The 22,010-nt window shown below is 44.5% G+C and overlaps 1 protein-coding gene across 50 annotated transcripts in view; it reads left to right on the top strand.

Annotated features, from left to right (window-relative positions):
* Nucleotides 1-22,010, top strand: part of MGAT5 (alpha-1,6-mannosylglycoprotein 6-beta-N-acetylglucosaminyltransferase) — a 398,003-nt gene that overhangs the window by 44,705 nt on the left and 331,288 nt on the right. For 22 of the 50 annotated variants that reach the window (XM_055572769.1, XM_055572775.1, XM_055572799.1 and 19 more), the window contains exons 1-2: nucleotides 3,868-4,001; nucleotides 14,988-15,037. The gene's annotated coding sequence lies outside the window, so the exon portion shown is untranslated. The other 28 variants (XM_055572787.1, XM_055572780.1, XM_055572803.1 and 25 more) reach the window with 16 other exon arrangements.

Here is a 22,010-nt window from a genome sequence, read left to right as displayed (position 1 = left end):
AAACGGGAGTGATGGTATCCAGGATAGCTTATGGTATAGGGGTCAAGTTGAAAAGCCAAACAGTGGCATCAAGTTGAAAGGCCTTGCTAGTGTTCACTGTTATGACCATGAGTCAGTGACTGGATCTTATTAAGCCTTAGCATCCTCATTTATCACATGGCGATTAGAATGGTACTCACCTCACAGGGTTCTCGGGAGATAAAATATTTGTGACAATTGGTGGAATCCAAGGAAAGTCTGTAGTTTCGTTAGTGGTGTTGTGCTGATGTTAATTTTTTGGTTTTGACAAATGTTTCACGATTGTGTAAGAGGTTGGCATATTCAGGAAGCTGGGTGAACAGATAGATACAGGGACTCTGTACAATCTTTGAAACTTTTCAGTAAATTGAAAATTATTCCAAAATGAAAAGTGTATTTTTAAAAATGTTGGTGAAGTAATTAGGGTGCTTGTGATTGAGTTAGCCCTCAGTGCATGGTAGGGGGCTTCCCAGGCGGCTCAGTGGTAAAGAGTCCGCCTGCCAATGCAGGAAACTCAGGTTCAAACCCTGGGTTAGGAAGATCCGCTGGAGAAGGAAGTGGCAACCCACTGCAGTGTTCTTGCCTGGGAAATCCCATGGACAGAGGAGCCTGGCAGGCTACAATCCACGGAGTCACAGAAGAGTGTTGGACACAACTTAGTGCCTAAACAACAATACACGGTGGCCATTACCATTACTACAAGGACAGCTACCGTTACTACTTCTGACACCGTGCAGGGGCATAACCCATGTGTGTGTCTAGCTGACCACTCTACAGATGGTATGCTAGTTTTCTACTGCTGCTGCAACAAGTTGATACAAACTTGGTGACTTAATACTGATTTGTTAGAGTCCTGGAGACCAGTAGAGGTCTCAACTGGCTAAAATCAAGGTGTCAACACGATTGCATTATTTCTGGAAGGGGAGACTCTGTTTCCTGGACTTGTCCAGCTTCTAGAGGATCTTGACACTCCCTTCATCTTCAAAACAAGTGATCACGTTACTGTGACTTCTGCTTCTGGGATTCCACACCTCTCTGATTCTGACTCTCCTGCTGATGTTTTATAAGAACACTTTTTATAAAACCTTGGGCCCATCTGAATAATCCAGGCTAATCTTCCTATCTCGAGATCCTTAACTGCATCATATCATTAAAGTCCCTTTTGCCATGTAAAGCAACATTACCAAGTTCTCAGAGTTGGGACAAGGACATGATCATGGGCCAATACTTGGCCCACCGCAAGTGCTAAGTCATCTTCTCCTTTCTTCATCTGCCTGTGTTCTTCTTCCCCTTCACAGCCTGTAGATGGGAGGGCCCTGCTGTTTGATTTCCTTGGGTGGAGCTTGTGCCCACAGGACTTGAGAGGGCAGCTGTCAGCTACTTCCCTTGGAGGCCTGAGCTCTATGTGAGGGAGAGTTCACATTGAGGTTTGGAGTCTAGCAGATGTGCAACTGGGTGCCATGTTACTGAGGTAACGGACTTTGATTCTTCAGTTTTGGGCTTGGTGCTTTGGGCACCCAAAAGGTGACACTGGCTTTCCCTTGGTTAGCAACTGTGCTAACGTACTCACTGTTGAGTCTGAAGGTAATTACATCTCACCCCTTACAAACACTGACTGTGGGTCATGGATGTTACTGGGTCCATACTCCCTTAGTTCTTTGTTCAAGGCTTTATTTCCACCCCTTCTTTTTCCTCTTTACCTGCCTGTGGCTGCATGCTTAATCACTCAGTCGTGTCCAACTCTTTGTGACCCATGGACTATATAGCCTACTAGGCTCCTCTGTCCATGGGATTTCGCAGGCAAGAATACTGGAGCAGGTTGCCATTTCCTTCTCCAGGGGATCTTCCAGACCCAGGGACAGAACCTGCATCTCCTGCATTAGCAGGCAGATTCTTTACCACTGAGCCACCTGGGAAGCCCCTTTAGCTGACCCTCTCTGTCTAAATTCAGACTCTTGAATGTGGCAGCCACTGGCCACATGCAGCTGTTTGAGCCCTTGAAGTGCCGCTAATCTGAACTGAGATATGCTGTAAATACACACTGACATTTAGAGACTTAGTATGAAGGAAAGAATGTAGAAGATTTCATTAATGATGTCGAGATGCTGATTATATGTTTTACAATAATATTTTAGCTATATTGGGTTAAATAAACGGCATTGAAATGAATTTCACCTGTTTCTTTTTACTTTTCAATGTGGCTACTAGAACATTTAAAATACATGTGTAGCTTGCATTTGGAGAAGGCAATGGCACCCCACTCCGGTACTCATGCCTGGAAAATCCCATGGGTGGAGGAGCCTGGTGGGCTGCAGTCCATGGGGTCGCTAAGAGTCGGACATGACTGAGCGACTAAACTTTCACTTTTCACTTTCATGCATTGGAGAAGGAAATGGCAACCCACTCCAGGGTTCTTGCCTGGAGAATCCCAGGGATGGGGGAGCCTGGTGGGCCTCTGTCCATGGGGTCACACAGAGTCGGACACAACTGAAGTGACTTAGCAGCAGCAGCAGCAGCTTGCATTGTTTTCCTTTTGGTGAGTGCTGGTCTAAATCCGTGTGTGTGTGTGTGTGTGTGTGTGTGTGTGTCCCTGTTATTCCTGTCACTGTGACAAGTAAAAGGCATCTCTCCTTCCTTCCTTTGTCTTTCTTTCCTTTCTCTCTCCCTCTCTCTTTCTCTCTCTCGCCCCCCTCCCCCCTTCTCTTCACTATTTTTACAATGAGCCTGCTAAATGAATATTTGGGAATGTTACATCCTTTCAAGCATGATGAGGTTGCTCAGTAGAAAAGGCAACGAGTGCTTTATCCCGGGCCACAAAGCTAGGAAGTCATTCACTGTCTCCCATCTTTCCACCTTAAGTCTTTATTCCCTGGAAGATTCCAGATTTCTTGGTTTATTTCTTTGGTTTTATTTTTGTTGGGGGTCATGGCACATCTCTTCAATAGCTCCTGAGGTGGGTGTCTCTCATTCCCTTCCCAAGTCTGCCTTGAGAACTACCACTCTGGGGAAGAGGGGGGCAGTCCAGGGGCTCCTAAGGGGCATCAAAGTCATGTGGGGAGTGAAATGCAGATTTCTGAGCTCTGCACGCTGGTGTTTCCCAGGAATGAGGCTGATTTGCACCCAACAAGTCACTGGACACATTTGCCTGACATTTGCTTGACTGGGAGGGGGCAGTGCAGCCCTGCCTGCAGCTTAAGCCTCCAGTGTTCATTTCTGCAAAGTGCTCTCTGGCTTGCCTGAGTCACTCGGGAGAGGTGCTCATGAGGAGTTGCCTGCAGCTGGGGGTTGACACAGCCAGTCCCCTCTGCCCTGCTCCACCCAGCATGCAGCCCCTGATGATGGCGAGTTGGGCTTATTAAGAGGTCATCCGTTCCTCCAGTGAAAGGACAGTGAGAGGACAGATGGTGGAGAGTGGCTGGAAGGTACGAGACGGGTCCAGAGGTTACAAGGGAGAGCTCTGTGGTTAGATAGTTGGGTTCACATCCTGGTGCTGCCACCTGTCAGCTGTGTGACTTGGGGTTGGTTATTTGCAGTCTCTGAGCCTCTGTTCCTTCATCTGCAAACAGGAGGGTGGTTGTAAAAGTCACTGGTCATGGAGATCATGGCTGATTGGAGAGCAGTGCGTGATGCCTGTTGCTGCTCTGCCATGGTATCTGATTACTTCTGGTGAACCTCAGGCTGGGAACATCCAGCTAATTTAATAGGTTTAATGAGGAACACTTACGAACCCCAGGCAGATTCGGGCGAGGGGAAAACCTGACAACACGTGGAGGAGGAGGTGGTAGTGAAAGGAGGTGAGGAAGCGTGTGGCAGAGAGCTGCTCAGTGGATTCTGCGGCCGTTGGTGGGTCCGCAGCTCTAGAGACCTGGGCTATTGTGAAGCACAGCTCCCTTGCCCTGGGTGCTAGCAAGCCTTCCTTGGCCTGCATCTGGGGAATGACTGTCCTTGTACCAGCTGACTGAGCGGGACTGGGATAAAAGCCTGTGAGCCTGAGGGAGCCCGGGCATCAAGGGGGTGGCCGGGTGGGTGCTTGGGGATGAGGGAGCCCAGGGCATCAAGGGGGTGGCCAGGTGGGTAAAGGAAGTCATCTTTCATCTCTGGGGAGTAAGATCATTGCAGGGAAGACGCATGTTTCTGGTGGGAACCTGGTTACCTGCTCATTCCTGTCACCCTGGAATGCTGGCTTCTTGCCCTTCCTCTCACCCCCAGCCCTGGAGGGACCTGAGCCAAGGATTCAGCACTGGGGCCTTCTGGGCCCTGGCCTTGAGCTGGGAGGAGGTAGAAGCCATGAACCCCGGAGCCTCGTACAAGGCAAAAGTGGGTGCACCAGGCTTCTCTTTGCTCTGACTGCCCACTCTGAGTTTTCAGAAACTTGCAAATTGAGCTGAAAGAGTAGTGTTTCTTTTCAATAGGAGTGTGATTCTGGCTGGGAGCTGCCTTTCTGGGGTAGTATCATTTCAACCACTTGTTTGAATATTCAAACCTGTGGATTTTTCTCTCTTAGCACATGGGGCTCTTGTTTGGTTAGAATGGCTTCAATTATAGGTTTGTTTTTGATAAGTAGCTTGTTATCTTAGTGTATTTTCCTTTCAGGAAGGACCTTGCTGGTTTTCAGTGTAAATCTGAGTAGATATGAATATTTGGAGATGGGAAAGTGATGGAAGTGAGAACCCAGATACTTGCCTTCAGGAAATGGGTCTCCTTGCAGCTCTGAATGGAATGTTCTGGCATTCACTATGTGAAGACTCTAGCTGATGTCCCCGGAGGTGGGGCTTGGCAGCTGGAATTTTTGGTAAACCCGAGTTCATGTCCCCAACACACAGTGAGGCCAAACAGACCGAATCATGGTTGTTTGGAGTGGAGTAAAGGTTGATAACAGGGGCAGCTGGTGCTCAAAAGACCTGAAGTCCTCGATGGTTTTGGGACAGAGTTTTCACAGGCCGAATTTGGGGTGAGGGCTGCAGGGTGTGTGATCCTCCTCTGATTGGTTGGTGGGGAGGAGCAGAGGGGTGGGCCAGGGGTCTCAGTCATCAGCCTTCTGGTTCCAGCCAATCTGGAGTCCTTGTGCTTTTGCTCAACCTGAAGGTTTCCTTCCACCGGGGAGGGTGGGAGGCTGGTTCCTGTACAGGAGCTCAGAGTCCTGTCAGATTGTTCCCCACGTCCCCCAGGAGGCACAGAATCAGGCCCTGGACTGTTGTTTGACTTCTTTCCTTTATTTCCTGCGTTCCCTCACTCCCTCAGTAGTAGCTGTTTGCCCTTTTGGAGCTCAGGAGGCCGCAGCTTTTCCCTCAAAGAAGAAACAGGGCACTTGGAAAGGCTCTTGTGCCCAGGAGAGCCCCCCACAGCGTCCTGCTCAGTTTCAGATTGCCTGGGGCCTTGTGTATGGGGTTAATGTGACTGAAAGGGGGTGGGGTAACAGGGATGTGAGGTTACATGGATTTTTTTTTTCCCTTTTCAGTTGTGTTTTGACTGAAGTAAAATCATGTTTAGTAAATGACATGAAGTGAATTGCTGACTAAGTACTGGGAACTTTAGGTGTATTTCCTTATTCTTAAACTAGCCCTTTAAGGTGGATTATTAACCCCTTTTACAGCTGAAGATTCTGAAGCTGAGTGAAATAATTTCCCCAAGGTCCTACAGCTGGGATCTGAGCTGAGTTGGGATCTGAACACAGTTTGCTGTTACAGGACCATGTTAAAGCAACTATGCTCCTTGTTCCCTTAAAGAAGTGAGTGAGTGAAAGTCGCTCTGTCGTGTCGGACTCTTTGCGACTCCATGGACCATATAGTCCATGGAATTCTTCAGGCCAGAATACTGGAGTAGGTAGACATTCCCCTTCTCCAGGGGATCTTCCCAACCCAGGGATCAAACCCAGGTCTCCCACATTGCAGGTGGATTCTTTACCGGCTGAGCCGCAAGGGAAGCCCCTTTAAGGAAACTTAATAATAATAGGAGAAAGAGGTAAAGGTAACAGTTACTGAATGCCTGCTGTGTGCTCAGCCCTGTGCTAAGTGCTTTCCCATTGTTTCTAGCCCACAGCTGGTGGGGGGTGTTGATGGTGGTATTACAGCTACTACTACTGTTAGGGCCTTGGTTTCACAAAAGAGGATGCTGAGACTCCAAGGTGTTAAGTACATTTCCTGGAAAATGGTGGAGTAGGAATCACAACACAGAGTCCAGAGCCTCCTTGGGCTCACAGCGAGCAAACTGGATATGGAAGGGGTCTTAGTGGTCTGAAAATCCACTGTTGAAATGATGGATTTACAAGCATGGACAGAAGCTATTTTCAGTGATTATCAAATACTTGCAGAGCATCGATTTGTGTGTAAGAGTCTGGGTCTGAAATTCTATGCAAAAATACTGGGGAAGTGTAGGACACACCCTGTTCTTGAGGAGCTGACTGGTTAGGTCTTACCACACATGGGAGGTGATGGGTATTTCAGGGCCTGCGAGAGTTCCCCAGAGCAGATGTTTATGGAGGGTAAGTTGGCTGTATTGGGGGCAGGGAAGACCTGAAGGCAAGAAGGAGAAAAAGTAGACAAGTTGGCTTGAGCAGAGCCATCCATCCTAATTCAGGAGAACCTTAGAGGCTAAGTTTTGATCTTCGAGATGGTGGCACTTGGGCTATCTTATTGACGTGGAATGGACTGGCCTAGGAGGTGCTTCCCAAGGTTCATCAGGCAGGTGGTCAGGAATGGATTGGGAGGTGGACGGATGAGGCTGGAGAAAGGTCCCCCAGGTGAGAATGCTGTTGTGAGCTACTGGGGAGGAAAGGGTTAATGCTGGGCCTCTCCTTAGAGTTAGTGTTTCAGTAGGCTGTGCTCCTTAAGCAAAGGTGAGTAATGCCGACAGGAGAGGCAGAAGTCGGCCTTACTTGTGATTGAGTTGGGAGTTTAGAGATGACTTTCGTAGGCTCTAAGAAAGGGACATGTTAGTTTATCATCACCTCCTCCTAACTGAGGATGACTTGATTTGCATTTTCTTCAGAAAACTCTCTTTGGCAGTGGAGGTGGCATTCAGACATCCATCTACCACTTTCTGGACCAATGTCAGCAGCCGTGAAGGTTGGCTTGTCTTGGGCATGGCATTCAATCCTAGAGGTCCAATGATAGTGGGGAAGGAGGAAGGAGAAAGCAATGAAGAATGGAGGGAGAGAAGAAATGCCACGTGCAGGGCATTTGCAGATTGTAATAGTCAAAGGTCAGACCCGTGACTTTGCCTCTTTATCACTCAGTGAGTCCCACCCAAGGCTGTTCTAATCCAACAGTAACGAACACTGTATTTTGGGATCCTCCCCCAAAGGTTAGCTATACCCAGAGTTTCTCGAATTTTTTAATTCTTGGAAATCTTTTAAGTAACTACTTCCAGGACAGGGGTCACTGAGGGGACTGAGGCTCTCTTTTCGAGCCTACTGTCTCTGAAACCAAAAGCTTGTCTCATTACTAATTCTCCAACTTTTAATGAAGCAGTTGAGAGTGATTGGTGGGAAATACCAGTCTGATTGAAAAGTGATTTTCTTGCTTGGTGATTAGAAACAAAAGACCAAATGTAGGGCTGTTGTCTTGCCCAGGAGAAATACTGGAGAGTGCTTTGGTGAGGACGAGCCTAGAGAAATGTGTGTGGGTGGTTGTGCAAGTGTCTGTGTGGTTGTTCTGGTGAATCGTGACCTGTGGTTCCATGACAGCGGTTATTCCTGAATGGAGCGCCTTATAATGATTGCTTCTTAGTGCCTCTAGTTTCTGACACTGTCTATGCTATGAGGTAGGTCTGCTTGCTTTATTTATAAGTTTTCTAAGTGACCTAACTTCTCAGTGTTATTCCTTAAAAGATGACATCTGAAAACTCATAGGTCTGAAGCCCTTAATTAGTTCCGTGAAGAGGCTGTGTCCTCCTACACAGTGTTGGAAGTATGTTAGATGAAAAAGTGCTGTCCTGAAATAATGTCCCTGTGCTGTTTAGTAGAACTTTCTGCCATGATGGAGATGTTCTGTGTCTCTGCTGTACAGTGTGACAGCCACTAGCCATGTAAAGCTATGGAACACTTGATATGTGCCTAGTGTGGCTAAGGAACTGAATTTTAACTGTTATTTACTTGTCATTAAAATTTAAATAGCCATATGTAGTAACTGACAACTATATTGATGAACCCTGATCTAGACACTGGCCAGAGATGACTGCTGGCTGTGTTTAGCACTTGAATATAGGTCTTAGTTGAGCAGGCTTGTTTGTGATGGGAGATGTCTTAAAATAAGGGTACTCTAATGGACATGAGAAAGTCTAAGAGATAGTGTAGAATTGTTGAATTTTATTTAAATGTTAGACTTCAGAAATCTAAAAATATATATATATACACAATACATATACAACAAACAATATATATACAAATGAACTTTGTAAATTAAAAAAACTATTGACAAAACAGGAGCACTTACAGACTTAGAGAATGAACTTAATGGTTACCACTAGGAAAGGGTGGGAGGAGGAGAGATAGAGAGGAGTTTGGGATTGACATGTACACATGGCTATATTTAAAACTGATAACCAACAAGGACCTGTTGTATAGCATAGGAAATTCGGCTTAATATTCTGTACTAACCTAAATGGAAAAAGAATGGATACTTGTATGGGTGTAACTGAATCACTTTGCTGTACACCCGTGACTAACACATCATTGTTAATCAACTGTGCTGTATTATAAAAAAATTTTTTTTAATCTTAGACTTTAAAGAAGACTTGGGTCAGTGGAGCTAGAGTAGGCAGGAAAGTTTCTTAGAGGATAATGGCATGCCTGTAGCTTCTAGGTCATCTGGAATAAAGTCCATGCAGGTGTAAGTGTTCTCTTTCTTTGCACTCCCAGGGAAGCAGTATGATATGGAAGACTTCAGGCTTGGGAGCCTGACAGATCAATATGAAAATGGTGGCTACCTATGCAAGATATTTAGGTTTCTAAGCCTTTGTTTCTTGATCTGTAAAATGTGTATAGTATCAATAGTACCTCCAAGAGCTTTTGTTATGTTAGATGACTTATACTAGTGTCAAGCTTCTAGTGTCTTGGCACATAGAAGGTTCTCAAAGAATGTAGACATTGTTATTGGAAATAGGATTGGCATATACACACACAGTTCCCTGACTATTAAAGTGCATCACACAACTGAGTTTATACTCCTTTTCTGTATATCCTCTGAAGGAGATCTGACTCTTCACATGTTGGGCAAGGAATCCTGAGATTGTCCTAGAGATAGGAGAGATGACAAGAAGGGTGTGAAGAGGCTAAGTAATACACAGAGGGACCCTTGCAAAATCGAGAATTATAGTATGATAAATAAACGCATGGCTGCAGTCACTGGTAGGGGCACAAGTTTATCAGCGTGTACTGAGATCTTCAGAATTCCAGCTTTCATTCTCCTTACATCCCAGAAGAGTATTAACTGGAGTTCACAGCTCACACCCTCCCTGGGGTTATGGGTGGGTATTTGCATGGCACCTCAGACATCTTTGGGATATGATTCCATTATCATATCCTTATCTGGGTTTTCTGTTTACTTGAACACTTGAAGTTAATTTAGTATCTTACAAGAACCAAACATTGTCTTCCAGACATCATTAATCTCGCCTTTCTTCTCCAGCCTAAGTGTGAAATTAATCAAAAAGGAAAGGGAAATTAATAATAACATCGGTAGTCACAATCCATCAGGAGGCCTCACAGAAGGTAGGATATCAACTTCGAATTAATACACACTTCAACAAATTAAAGGTATAGAAAAGGGTTATTTATTATTTCAGAAATGCCCCTTAATGCTTCCCGCTTTGATAATCAGATGATGGGTGATGTCTGGTGATAAGACCTTTCAGTATTGAGGTCACCTTAGGGCCCATGGAAAGCCTTAAGTCAACTTTCTTTTTTTCATATTCCATGTAGATAAGTGAGATCAAGCCAGATGGTTAATGCATCCTTGTTTCCTGTCAGTTGAAAGGATTTGCCCAAACACTTACAGTTTTGATTTCTATTTACAATAAACTAAATTTGATCCCGGGTTGTGTGTTTCCTTGTTATGACATGTGGTATGATCAGTTTCAAAGGATACATTATTATGAACACATTATGGAAAAGAATGGAGCATTATAATTATAACTCTCTATTACAGCTTTCACTGAGGTTGATAAAGGACAGGCTTTTGTTGCTGAATCGTTCTTGTAATTACATCAGCGCTAACAGGCAGCAGTCACCTTCCATTAGGGGTGGGATACAGGGAGCCTTACTATTTAAGTGATCACATAAGGTGCCGAATGAATCATCTTCAGCCTCATCATGAGGAATTAAAAATAGAAGGGAACAGCTGACATCATCTTATAGCGGGTTTTTAAGGAACAGAAAAATGCCAGATCGTCTTTTAGGGAAAAGAGCTGCCTGAAGTGGTGTCCCCGGCCGCATGTGAAGAGTGTATTGTCAGCACTTCTCGGACTTGAGGGTACATCACCATCTCCTGGGGGGCTTGTATGGACAGATTTCTGGGCCCCAGTTGAACTTCTGATTCGGTAGGAGTGTGGTGGCCGGGTCGGAGATTTTGCATCCCCAACTTCCCAGACGATGTTGGTGTTTCTGGATCTGGGCCTATACATTGAGAACTGTTGGGCTGTGGGAGAGAAACAGGTGTAATGTGGGGATGGTTCCAAAAACAGAATTTTAAGATGAATTTCCCTTGTGCCTCATTAAAATAATTTTTATGAAAATAGCAAGTTTTGTTTGGGATTATGTACAAGTTTTGTAAAGGGGATCTTTTGTGACACTGTCAATGTTAAAAATAGTTGCAAGCCTACATAAGTGGTCCCCTGACCTGCCGTCATCATGTCTTGATAAAATCTTGGATAAACTTTTTTGGCTACAAGTATTCTCTCTCTAGTTCAAGTTAGTGATGAATTGGAACGTTGCAAGATTTGAATATTTTTTTCTAATTTGTAAATCAAGCACTTCACCTGGGAACCATCTACAGGGTAACAGTCTTGTTAAGTAAGGGTATTCCAGGGTCCAAGCCGCTGAATCATTGTAATTGCCACACCTGCCTGATAAAATGGTGGTGATGTGGTTGCTAAGTTGTGTCTGACTCTTTGCAAACCCATGAAGTATAGCCCGCCAGGCTCCTCTGTCCATGGGATTTCCCAGGCAAGAATGCTGGAGTGGATTGCCATTTCCTTCTCCAGGGGATCTTCCTGACCCACAGATTGAACCCATATTTCCTGCATTGCATGTCGATTCTTTATTCCTGAGCCACCACCTGCCAAAATAGCTGTTAGCAAAATGAAGATGTAACGCATTGGGCACCACCAGGCTGTGCTTCCAGACTTCTGACTGGTTCTAGAACTGCCCTTTTATTTTCCTATTAGTTTATTATTCTCTGATAGCAGTAATAACACAATAGTAATAATCACTAACATTTGTAGAGGATTCGCTGCCCCTCGGATGTGGCAGCTGCGCTTTTTGTCTGTGATAGTCTGTGAGTCTCCCCATCATTTCTGACAGAGACACTGAGGTTGCCTCTGCCTCAGACCCAAGAAGATAGAGGCTTTGGTTGTGAGATTGGGCCTTGTGTTTGTGTCCAGGCAGTGGGAGCCTTGGGGGGCAGATTTAGATTGGAGTTTACTTTGGGACGCTCTCTGTGGAGCCTTGATGAGACAAAACCAAGCAAAGGTCAATTATGCAAGTTCTGTTGTCAAGGTCCACTCTAGATCTTTGTTACTGGGCGGCATTGCGCTTGCAGTACATTTAGTCAGTCTGCCCAACCCAAGGTGAAAGCCATATCAAGCCAGGATTGTAATTATGGGACTTCTTTCCTCTGTGACTATCTGATGTTCTTTAGGGGAGATTGAATGACTTAAAACAATATGGAATTATACTCAATATTTTGTAATAACCTGTAAGGGAAGAAAATTTGAAGAAGTGTGTATGTGTGTATATACATATGCATGAACTGAATTGCTGTGCTGTATACCTGAAACTAACATGAAGTTGTACATCAACTACATTTCAATTTTAAAAACTTCTTTAAAGAATTGAAAAAATTTAAATAAGTAAGGCGTATAATGATGGTCATGATTTGTTTCTAATGTGTACCATTCAGTGGTCTCATCATTGAAAATCTTTGTTCTAGGCATGAAGATATTTTCGGCAGAGCAGTAGGCTCCCTTGAACTATTTGCTCACATGAATCTATATACGGGACAGCTTTGGTGCTCTCAGTGAGTCAGCTTTGCTTAAACTGTGGAAAAGTGGGGAGGGAAAGTCTGCTTGGAGTTGTATCTGAGGTTACATCAGGATTCTGAGAGTCTCCATTTGGAGAGGTGCTGTCCATAGGAAGTAAGAAGAGGGACTCTTGAGTGTAAAACTGAAAAGGGATCAACCTGATAGATGACAGTGTTGAAAGGCATTAGGGACAGGGAGGTGTGAGATCCACATGCCTGGAATTGGCCTCTGTCATCCTGTGTCATCAGATGCAGAGTAGATACTGCAGAGGTGGTCCTTCAACAAGCTGGGTTTATCATGGCTCCCCTTTCAAGATGCTTTGAATGGGGAAGGGGCGATAGGCAAGATACTCAGATGCAGATTTCTAATAGAATGCCACTCTAGAGGGCAGAACTCATCAAGCAGGTTATTTTGTTTGTGGGTCATCCATAATATATTTTATCCAAATTATAAATTGAGAGGGGTAAATGTCTGAAAATGATGCTCCAGTTTTTCCTAACTACTCTTTCACTGTCCATCCCCAATGATTGCTATCTTATTCTTTTTAGATTGAGTTGCACTCCCATGATCTCTATTTCGGGTTTCCCTGGTGGCTCAGACGGTAGAGAATCCACCTGCGATGTAGGAGACCCGGGTTCAATCCCTGGGTCAGGAAGATTCCCCGAAGAAGGGGACTGCTACCTATTCCAGTATTCTTGCCTGAAGAATCTATTTACAAGTGTTTTCACAGTTAGGTTTAATTAAGGTGGGAAATCAAAGCATACACCCAAGATGAGATTGAGGGAATTTACAGAAAAGATACTTTTGGGTAAAATCTTGATGAAAGCTATGGAGTGGTGCTATTTGGAAAATGGGGATGGAGAACATTTATCTAAGACATTTGCCTATAAACACAGCTAAAAATAGTTCTAAACTTTCATTAATATTATATATGTGGTTCTGTAGGAAATGATATTTAAGATTAGCTGAACTTTAAAGTTTTGCTGAGGATAAAAATGAATGGCCTTTGGGCTTCTTGGTGACCATGAATTTTACTCATGTATATTTTCATATGACTCAGGGAGTAGTTTGCCTGATTTTTAAGGTGAAGTCAAGATTGAGTTCTTTATTAGTATGAGTATTATGAAAGAATAAAAAATCCAGATTTGAAAGCATTGGGGGAGGTAAAAGATAATGAACTTTTTTTTCCCTTTTGGCACATGATGAACATTTTGACTTATGAATCATACCAGTCTCACTACCGTGTGATTCATTAGCTACCACAGCCTGTGCACTGGATCACACTATCCCGAGGCAAACTACCATGTAATACAACAAATTAGGTGTTTATGAAAACATACAGAAAAGAGCACTGAAAGTAAGTTGATATTATTCAGGTCGGAGCCACACAGGTGTTCATTTTGTTAGCTGATACCACTACAAAAGAATGTATTTTTGATGTTGATGAAGGTGCTTAGGATTGTTTTCTCTAAATATATCTTGGTGCTGCTTACAGGAGATAGTAGCTTTTCCTGTATCATGATAACCCAGTTTCACAACCCATTCCTTCACCTCAAAGCTATCTCAGATAATAGCTGGTATTAAAAGGGTCATGTGATCACTGGCATTGATTTGGTACCCTTCCAGCCTTCTACCCTTCCTTAGCAAACATTTGAGGCCAGACTGTTTCATGGAAATCATGGTTTTGGAATGGTAATAGATTGAATCAGCTCTTATAAGTTACCCCAGTACACAGCCCTCTGCTATTGTCCAGAGATTGTTGACACATACAAAAATGTTAGTACTGTGAAGGGAAGTTATATGTTGCAGACCATATTTGGAAATAAAAAGCAAAACTTTATCAAATGTTTTTCAGCAGAAGATGGTACATGTTCTTCCACGAGGGGCTTACGAAAGAGGTAGACCTGTTGGCTAGTTTTAAAAAACTTCTGGATAGTCAGCTTGAAGGTGGATCTGTGCAGTATGATCCTTATTTTCTCTCCCTCCTTCCCTCTCTCTCTACTGAGCTCTCAGTTTTATAATTATCTGCTGATAAATTCCATGAATATCAGAAACACACTGTATGTTATCTGTAAAAGGACTGTTTTTTCCCTTTTACTGAAAAGGAGTGTTATTTAGGGAAAATATTAGTGATATCACAAGCACATAGTAGATATATTTCTAAAATGGCTTTTTACTGCTCTTCTGGTTTGCTTTTTCAAGGTGAAGCAGCTGCAAGTAATCTGTTATATTTAAATGAACAGGCTTGTCATTCAATTGGCTTTATCGTGTACTGCAAACTCCTTGGTTTTTTTGTCACAGAGCTATGTATTTTTAAAATTGTGTGTATGCATATACTTGAGACTGTGTGTATGAATTAATGTAGTCCAGTCCGGAAAGCATTAGGACTGGTAAAAGCTTTGGTTTAGTGCCTCCTGAGACTTAGAACAAGAGAGTGGTTTTGTGGAGATGCTCCATCTTTGCCAAATGGAGCCTTATTCCTGCTGAACTAATAATGGATGGATTTGGATCCTAACAAGTGAGATAATGTAATTTTTTAGAGATATGCCTCTGGGTGTTGGAGTGATAGGGAATTCTCATCTAGCTATTTTTAGGTGTTTATCTTAAAAGGCAGTTGGGTTCCAAACTGTGAGGCATAGTTCGTAGAAGCGCTTTGTCAGCCTCTCTGTTTGCAGTGGCTCAAGTCCGTAAAGAGGAGAAACTTAAAGATGTCTTTGTCTTTGTGATTGCAGGAGTGATTACTGTTCTAACGTGGACTTTGGAGGCAGAGCCATCAGGCCATGTAAGTACTATGATAAACAGATATTTAAGCACAGACTGGGATATTTGCCCTTAGGGAGAGGACTGAGTACTTGAGTCAGAGCATTTGGAACCATCAAGACCCAAAGCGCCAGGGGATCACTCTTCTAGTGCGACTCAGCCCCAAGGGCATGTACGTTTCTGGCTATCTGGTTAAGACCTGGTGAAATTTATCATTTGGGTTAATTGGGCAAGTATGTTTTATCTGCTTCGAATTAGTAAAGTGACTGGAGCAGAAGGCCATCTATTACTGTATTTAGTCGTTATCAAACATAACTGTATCGAACTGAATCTTGGCCAGGTACTCTTAGATAGAAGTGCGGGCCCCTTCAGACACAGAGGATCGTGGTGTGAACATAACAAAGCCAATGAACTGGAGAGTGTGACTCATGATGACTGCATGATCTCTGAACTGTGTCCGTATCAAAGAATGTTGTAAAAGAGTATATTTTCCTTAGCCGCAGTTACGAACGTATTTTATGGAGGAAGCAATTTGCTAAGTATGCTCCTGTTCTAGTACGAATAGTCCTGAGTGCTTAAAACCATGATCTAAGCTACCTTTGAGAGTCACCTTGGTAAATCAGACTTTCAACTTGGGAGCAGAAATTTTGGATTTTACAGGCTGATAGATTTGGGTGTTGAGGTTATGGGGCCAGCAGAATGAAACATTAAGCATTCATAATTGGTGTTTCTTTCATGTGTGTGGTCTTTGAACAAATTTTGTCCTTAACAACATCACAGAAGAAAAACTACCCCAGCAACTGACAAGCAGATGAATGTCTGTGAATAAAAGCCTTAGTTAGAACTCAAATCATGTGACCACATGACTTTTATCAGAGGCTTCTCCCTGTCACCTTGAGAGTTTGTCCCGCTGGGAGAAACCAGAGAAAATAAGAAGTGTCTCCTTCAGAACCTCAAAGAGATTTTGCATCTCTAAAGATATGGGATTTTGTCTGAGATGGAACAAGCATATTTAATCCATCTTACACACCCTCCCCACCCCCACATCACACACACATGACTTAAAGGGAATGAGCTTCATTTCAGAGACTGGTTTAGTTAAACCATCTGTCTTCCAGGGTCTGTCTGAAACTAGTGTAGTGTTGACAGATAGGGAAGTTCGTTCACTGCCCTCCAAGAGTTGCCAAGTGTGGCAGCTGGGGGCATTAGCAGGCTGACATGGTGAAGACTCAGGACTGGGTCTGTGGTCCCTGGTACCCAGGTGCTGTGGCCTGTGCTCTGGGAAGGATATGCATCTTTCTGGCTCCCCTGTGATATCTTTTGCCCCCTGTACTCTGTTGGGTTAACAGTCTCCATGGAGCAGGCAGACATGTTGGCATCTCGTGGCACTCCTGGGTGTGCCTGTCTGCCACCAGGAATGGCGTCACCTTCCCCCTTCAGCACGCCAACACCTAGCTGCCTTTGGAAGGGCCTCTTGGCTCCTTTCGAAATAACTGCTGAAAGAGCAGCTGTCTGTCGGCCTCCTCCAGAGCCGTGGAATTGGGCCGTTGTCAACCTGTTGGAGGAGTTCCCAACGCAGCAGACTGGCTGTCATTGACATTTATAACTTGAAAGCCATATCACAGATGAGTTTGCGTTTCTTATCATCCTTTAAATAGCGTTCAGGATAGAAAGCACACTCGCCACACTTTGACAACGCCCAGGGCTTGGGCAATGGTTGGGTCTTCCTGAAGGTGGAAGAAGCAGTTACCTTTGTCCCCTGGCCAGTTTGTAAAACCATCATCTCTCTTCTGACTCAGCTGGGAAAAAGATGTCCCGGCTTTCTGCTTGGGTTTATGTATGATCGTATGATCTAAACTAACAGTTTAGATCTGGGAGGTGGTTGGCTTCTGCAAACAAATGACTCTTGAGCTCTGCCACGGAGTCTGTGGTACGAAATGCGTGTAGGGGGAAAAAAAAGGGTGTTTCTCAGATAGGTTGGTAGATCCCACACCTGTTTTCTTATGCCTTAATTTCTCAAAGAAAATCTTCTCCATTTTGTTTCTGGAGATAGGACTGGAAGAGAAAGATGTTGTGTTTTGTTTTAAATGTATTTATTTGTGACTGTGCTGGGTCATTGTTGCTGTGTGCAGGCCTTCTCTAGTTGCGGCGTGGGCTTCTCATTGCAGTGGCTTCTCTTGTTGTGGAGCACGGGCTCAACAGCTGTGACGAATGGACTCAGTGGCTCTGCAGCATGTGGAATCTTCCTGGGCTGGGATAGAACCTGTGTCCCCTGCATCGACAGGAGGACTCCTAACCGCTGGACCACCAGGGATGTCTGAAAGATGCAGTGTTGATGATAAAAAAAATAAAAATTAAAACCATAGCCACCCCAGTAGATCACATGAACACACTGCAAAAGAAAGCGGAGAAGATGCGGGAGGGCAGCGGAAGGCGTTGTATTCATTGTGGCTCTGTGTAAACTGGAAATTTCTTGAGCAGGAGGACTGGCCTTACTCCCTTCACATCACCAGTGGGGAGTGAAGATCCTGGCATGTGGCTTCAGGATGAGCTGAAACAACGAATGTCAGAGAGAAACAGGTCTTAGGTAGAAAAGTTTGGTTTCATTTTATTTGTATCCTGCTAGTGCAGGCACTGAAGTACAGTCATCCACAAATCCAGATGATGGGGTTTCAAGTTCATGATGTTTTCCTGTTGGCGTCAAAGATGAGTAATCCTGGAAGAGGTGTAACAGAAGGGGGGTGCTTAGATGGTATGCCTGGGGTGCAATTAAAATGAAACAGCCTTCACTCTTTGTGCTCAGATTTCTTTCTGTGGTTCCTGGGACATGAGTGTCGTCTTAGGAAATGTTGGTGCTTGACTTTGGCCATGTGCTAGGCAGCTGAGTCCTGTGTGTGGCCTGCCTGGAGTGGGGCAGGACAGGCTGTTGAGCCAGCTTGATGGTAGCCACAGGCTTTGGAAAGAAAATCAGCTGAGGGTGCTTGTTACCTCCCTGGCCCTCTGCTTGTGGCATGCATGGGAACTCCATCTCAGTCCTCCTTCTCAAAGCCCATGAGGTGCCTACATCTCAGTCCTTCTTCTCAAAGCCCATGAGGTGCCTACATCTCAGTCCTTCTTCTCAAAGCCCATGAGGTGCCTATGTTGTATCTAGAGAGCTGCTGCCCATTGATAATAACCGCATTGGGTTAGCAATGCTGGCCTCAGGGAAAGGTGGGGGTGCAGGGTGGAGGTCAGGGCAGGGGCCACCCCTTGTCTTGTCCCTGGGCCAGACAGGGAACAGCAGAGCAGTTGTCTTCCCAAGGCATGCCCAGTTTGGACAGGCTCTAATCAGAGCTCCCCGTTCATGGCAAGAAGTTTCAAAACAGCATCATGCATCTGTTCTCTGGTTTACTTGAAAAAAATTTTTTTTTAATTTCAAATACCCAGAAAAGTGCAGCAACTTAGCAGAACACTTGCTCATTTACATCCCCCTTGACTCCCTGCCTTTCTGATCCATGGTTGACACATGTCTTAATAACTGAGAGGTGCTGAAAATTAAAATTAAAATTACTATCCTTTTGTCTCTGGAAATTCTGAAACAATGTGGTCTCCCTGGAACCGAGACAGACACTGAGCCCGCATAGTGTCCATACTCTGAGAACGGGTGGTGCTGCCTGACTCTGCTGTTTCCTGGGGTTTCTTTTGTTCCTTCTGCTAGGTCATGGCCATCATTGCCATCTGTCTGGTTTTCTCTCCATTCATTTTCAAGGAGATGTATGTGTTTAAATCCTTCTCTCCAGGTCCTCCTCCCCACTAGCTCAGGCTCCCTTGTAAAGGGTTGTTCAGTGGGTCCTGTTGGGCAGAGCTAATGTTTTCTCCACATCCCCTTCCCTTCCCATAATACTTCATCATACCTGATGCCACACACACAGACACACTCTCTATGATGTGCATACTCTCTCTTATGTGCGCACAGTCTCATGCATGCACGCTCACACATTTGTGCACACTCATGCACTCACACACACTCACTCACACACATGACTCACTCTGTAAATAATCTCTCCTTTCTCTCCAAGCCAGTGTGGGATCTCTCCATGTATCCCCATCTCCCTGGAGGATAGAGGCAAAGTCTCCTTCACTTTTCATCCCAGGTTGAGATGATGAATAGACAGCATCTGTCAGACATGCTGAGGTTCTCTCTTGGGTTAATTAATGTGGGTAAGAGCCACTGACAGGTTTCCAGTCCTTTCTTCTTGTACCGTGACTGCTTTCTGAGACTAGTTGTTGTCATTGTTGTTTAACTGCTAAGTCGTGCTGACTCTTCGTGACTCCATGGACTGTAGCCCGCCAGACTCTTCTGTCCATGGGATTCTCCAGGCAAGACTACTGGAGAGGGTTGCCATATCCTCCTTCAGGGAATTTTCCCGACCCAGGGATCAAACCCAGGTCTCCTGCATTGCAGATGGATTCTTTACCACTGAGCCACCAGGGAAGCCTTTCTGGGACCAGAGTCCTGTGTTATTGTAGCTGTGTGGATGGAGGACTGATTAATCACTTGACTTCCTTTTGGCCCTGAGCTCAGGATGGCTCACAGGAATTGGTGTCCACAGCGCATGCATTGGAGGGGCTCCGGGAAAGTTCACCTGTCTAAGGGGAGGCACCTCCTGGAAAGGAAGGGTGAAGGGTGGGTGGAGGAGACCCTGGGTGAGCCTGAGGTAGGAAGGATTGGGGGAGAGGGTGCAGTGATCTTGGTAGAAGAGTCTGGGGACTCTGGGTGTCGACAGAAACAGAACCAGCTTTTAAAATTCTAAACCATCACAGACTGTTACCATAAAAATAAATTACTAGAAAAGTGAAATAAAAAAAGAAGCCTAAAATACAAGCCTTCAATTTTATTATGAGATTCAAAGACATAAAATTACCCTGTCCACTGGCTGTAAAAGTTAACACTTACCCTCAGTTTTGGTACTTTAGAGACCAGAAACTCTGTGGACTGGCCCTGCTCTGTGGATGCGCCCCCACCCCGCTTAGAGTAGCATTGACCTGGGAGATGGGGGTCTTAGCTTTGTTTCTGCTGAAAGGCCCCCCCTGACCTCTCTGAATCCTGTTTTTTTGTACTACACAGTAAAAGCGTTGTTGGTCTGCAGGGCACAGTTCTCCCTAACAGGAGCTGGGGAACCAGGAACAGTGCTTATTCCTGTGACCCTCACTCAGATGGTTCTCCCTTTGGAGATCTGTCTGGAAGGGACATGCTGGGGATTATTTCATGTATCCCCATGGCCACTTTGACCAGGTGTCTGCCCAGCTCATTTGAAAAGGACACATCCATGCGTTCAAGACCTTCTGTAACAGAAGGACCTCTTGTGTGTGTGTGTGCGTGTGTGTTTCAATATGGATAGTCATTTTGGCCCCAGTGCAAGTTTGTTTTTTTCCCTCGTTCATAGTTTTAGGCTGGTGGAGATGGGGAAATGACCCCTTTTAAAAAGTCATTTAGAGGGTTTGGAGAAAAGGGAACCTTCTTATACTGCTGTGGAAATGTAAATTGATATAGCCACTATGGAGAACATACGGAGATTCCTTTAAAAACTAAGAATAAAACTATCATATGACCCAACAATCCCATTACTGGCCATATACCCTGAGGAAACTGTAATTGAAAAAGACACGTGTACCCCAGTGTTCATTGCAGCACTATTTACAATAGCTAGGATACGGAAGCAACTTAGATGACCATCAACAGATGAATGGATAAGGAAGTTGTAGTTCATATACACAATGGACTATTACCCAGCTATAAAAAGGAACGCATTTGAGTCCGTTCTAATGAGATGGATGAACCTAGAGCCTATTATGCAGAGTGAAGTAAGTCAGAAAGAGAAAGACAAATATATTAATATGTATATATGGAATCTAGAAAGATAGTACTGATGATCATACTTGCAGGGCAGCAAACGAGATGGCGCCATAAAGAACAGACTTGTGGACACGGTGGGGGAAGAAGAGGGTGGGATGATTTGAGAGAATAGCATTGAAACGTATACATTGCCGTATGTAAAATAGGTAGCCAGTGGGAGTTTGCCACAGGGAGCCCAAAGCCTGTGCTCTGTGACAACCCAGAGTGGTTGGATGGGAGGGAAGGCGGGAGAGGGGTTCAAGAGGGAGGGGACATTTGGCCAATTCATGTTAATGTATGGCAGAAACCATCACAATATTGTAAAGTAATTATCCTCTAATTAAAAATAAAGATTTTTTTAAAGAATTCATTTAGCATAATACATTCTGGAGAGGGTTTGGAGAAAGGGGAATCCTCCTACACTGTTTGAAGTGAAGTGAAGTTGCTCAGTCGTGTCTGACTCTTTGCGACCCCGTGGACTGTAGCCCATCAGGCTCCCCCATCCATGGGATTCTCCAGGCAAGAACACTGGAGTGGGTTGTCATTTCCTTCTCCAGGGGATCTTCCTGAGCCAGGGATCGAACCCAGGTCTCCCACATTGCAGCCAGACGCTTTAACCTCTGAGCCACCAGGGAAGCCCCCTACACTGTTTATGGGAATGTAAATTGGTGCAGCTACTGAGGAAAATAATATGGAGGTCCCTCAAAAAACCTAGAGATATCATCTGATCCAGCAATCCCATTCTCGGGCATATACCTGGAGAGAACTTGGATTGGAAAAGATACATGTAACTCATGTTCTTTGAAGCATTATTTATAACTGTCAAGACATAGAAACAACCTAAATGTCCATTCACAGATGAATGGATAAGAAGATGTGGTACAAATATACAACGGAATATTACTCAGCCATGAAAATAATGAAATAGTGCCATTGGCAGCAACATGGATGGACCTAGAGATTATCAGACTAAGTGAAGTAAGTCAGAAAGTCAAATATTATATCATTTCTATATGGAATCTAAAAAATAGTACAAACAAACTTGTATATGAAACAAAGACAGACTCATAGACAAAGAAACACATTTATGGTTACCAAAGGGGAAGAGGGGGAGGGATAA

The sequence above is a fragment of the Bubalus kerabau genome, chromosome 3 (assembly GCF_029407905.1).
Source record: "Bubalus kerabau isolate K-KA32 ecotype Philippines breed swamp buffalo chromosome 3, PCC_UOA_SB_1v2, whole genome shotgun sequence".
In the NCBI taxonomy this organism is placed as follows: Eukaryota; Metazoa; Chordata; class Mammalia; order Artiodactyla; family Bovidae; genus Bubalus; species Bubalus kerabau.
The sequence above is the reverse complement of the archived record's forward strand: the minus strand, read 5'-3'. Positions and strand labels throughout refer to the sequence as shown.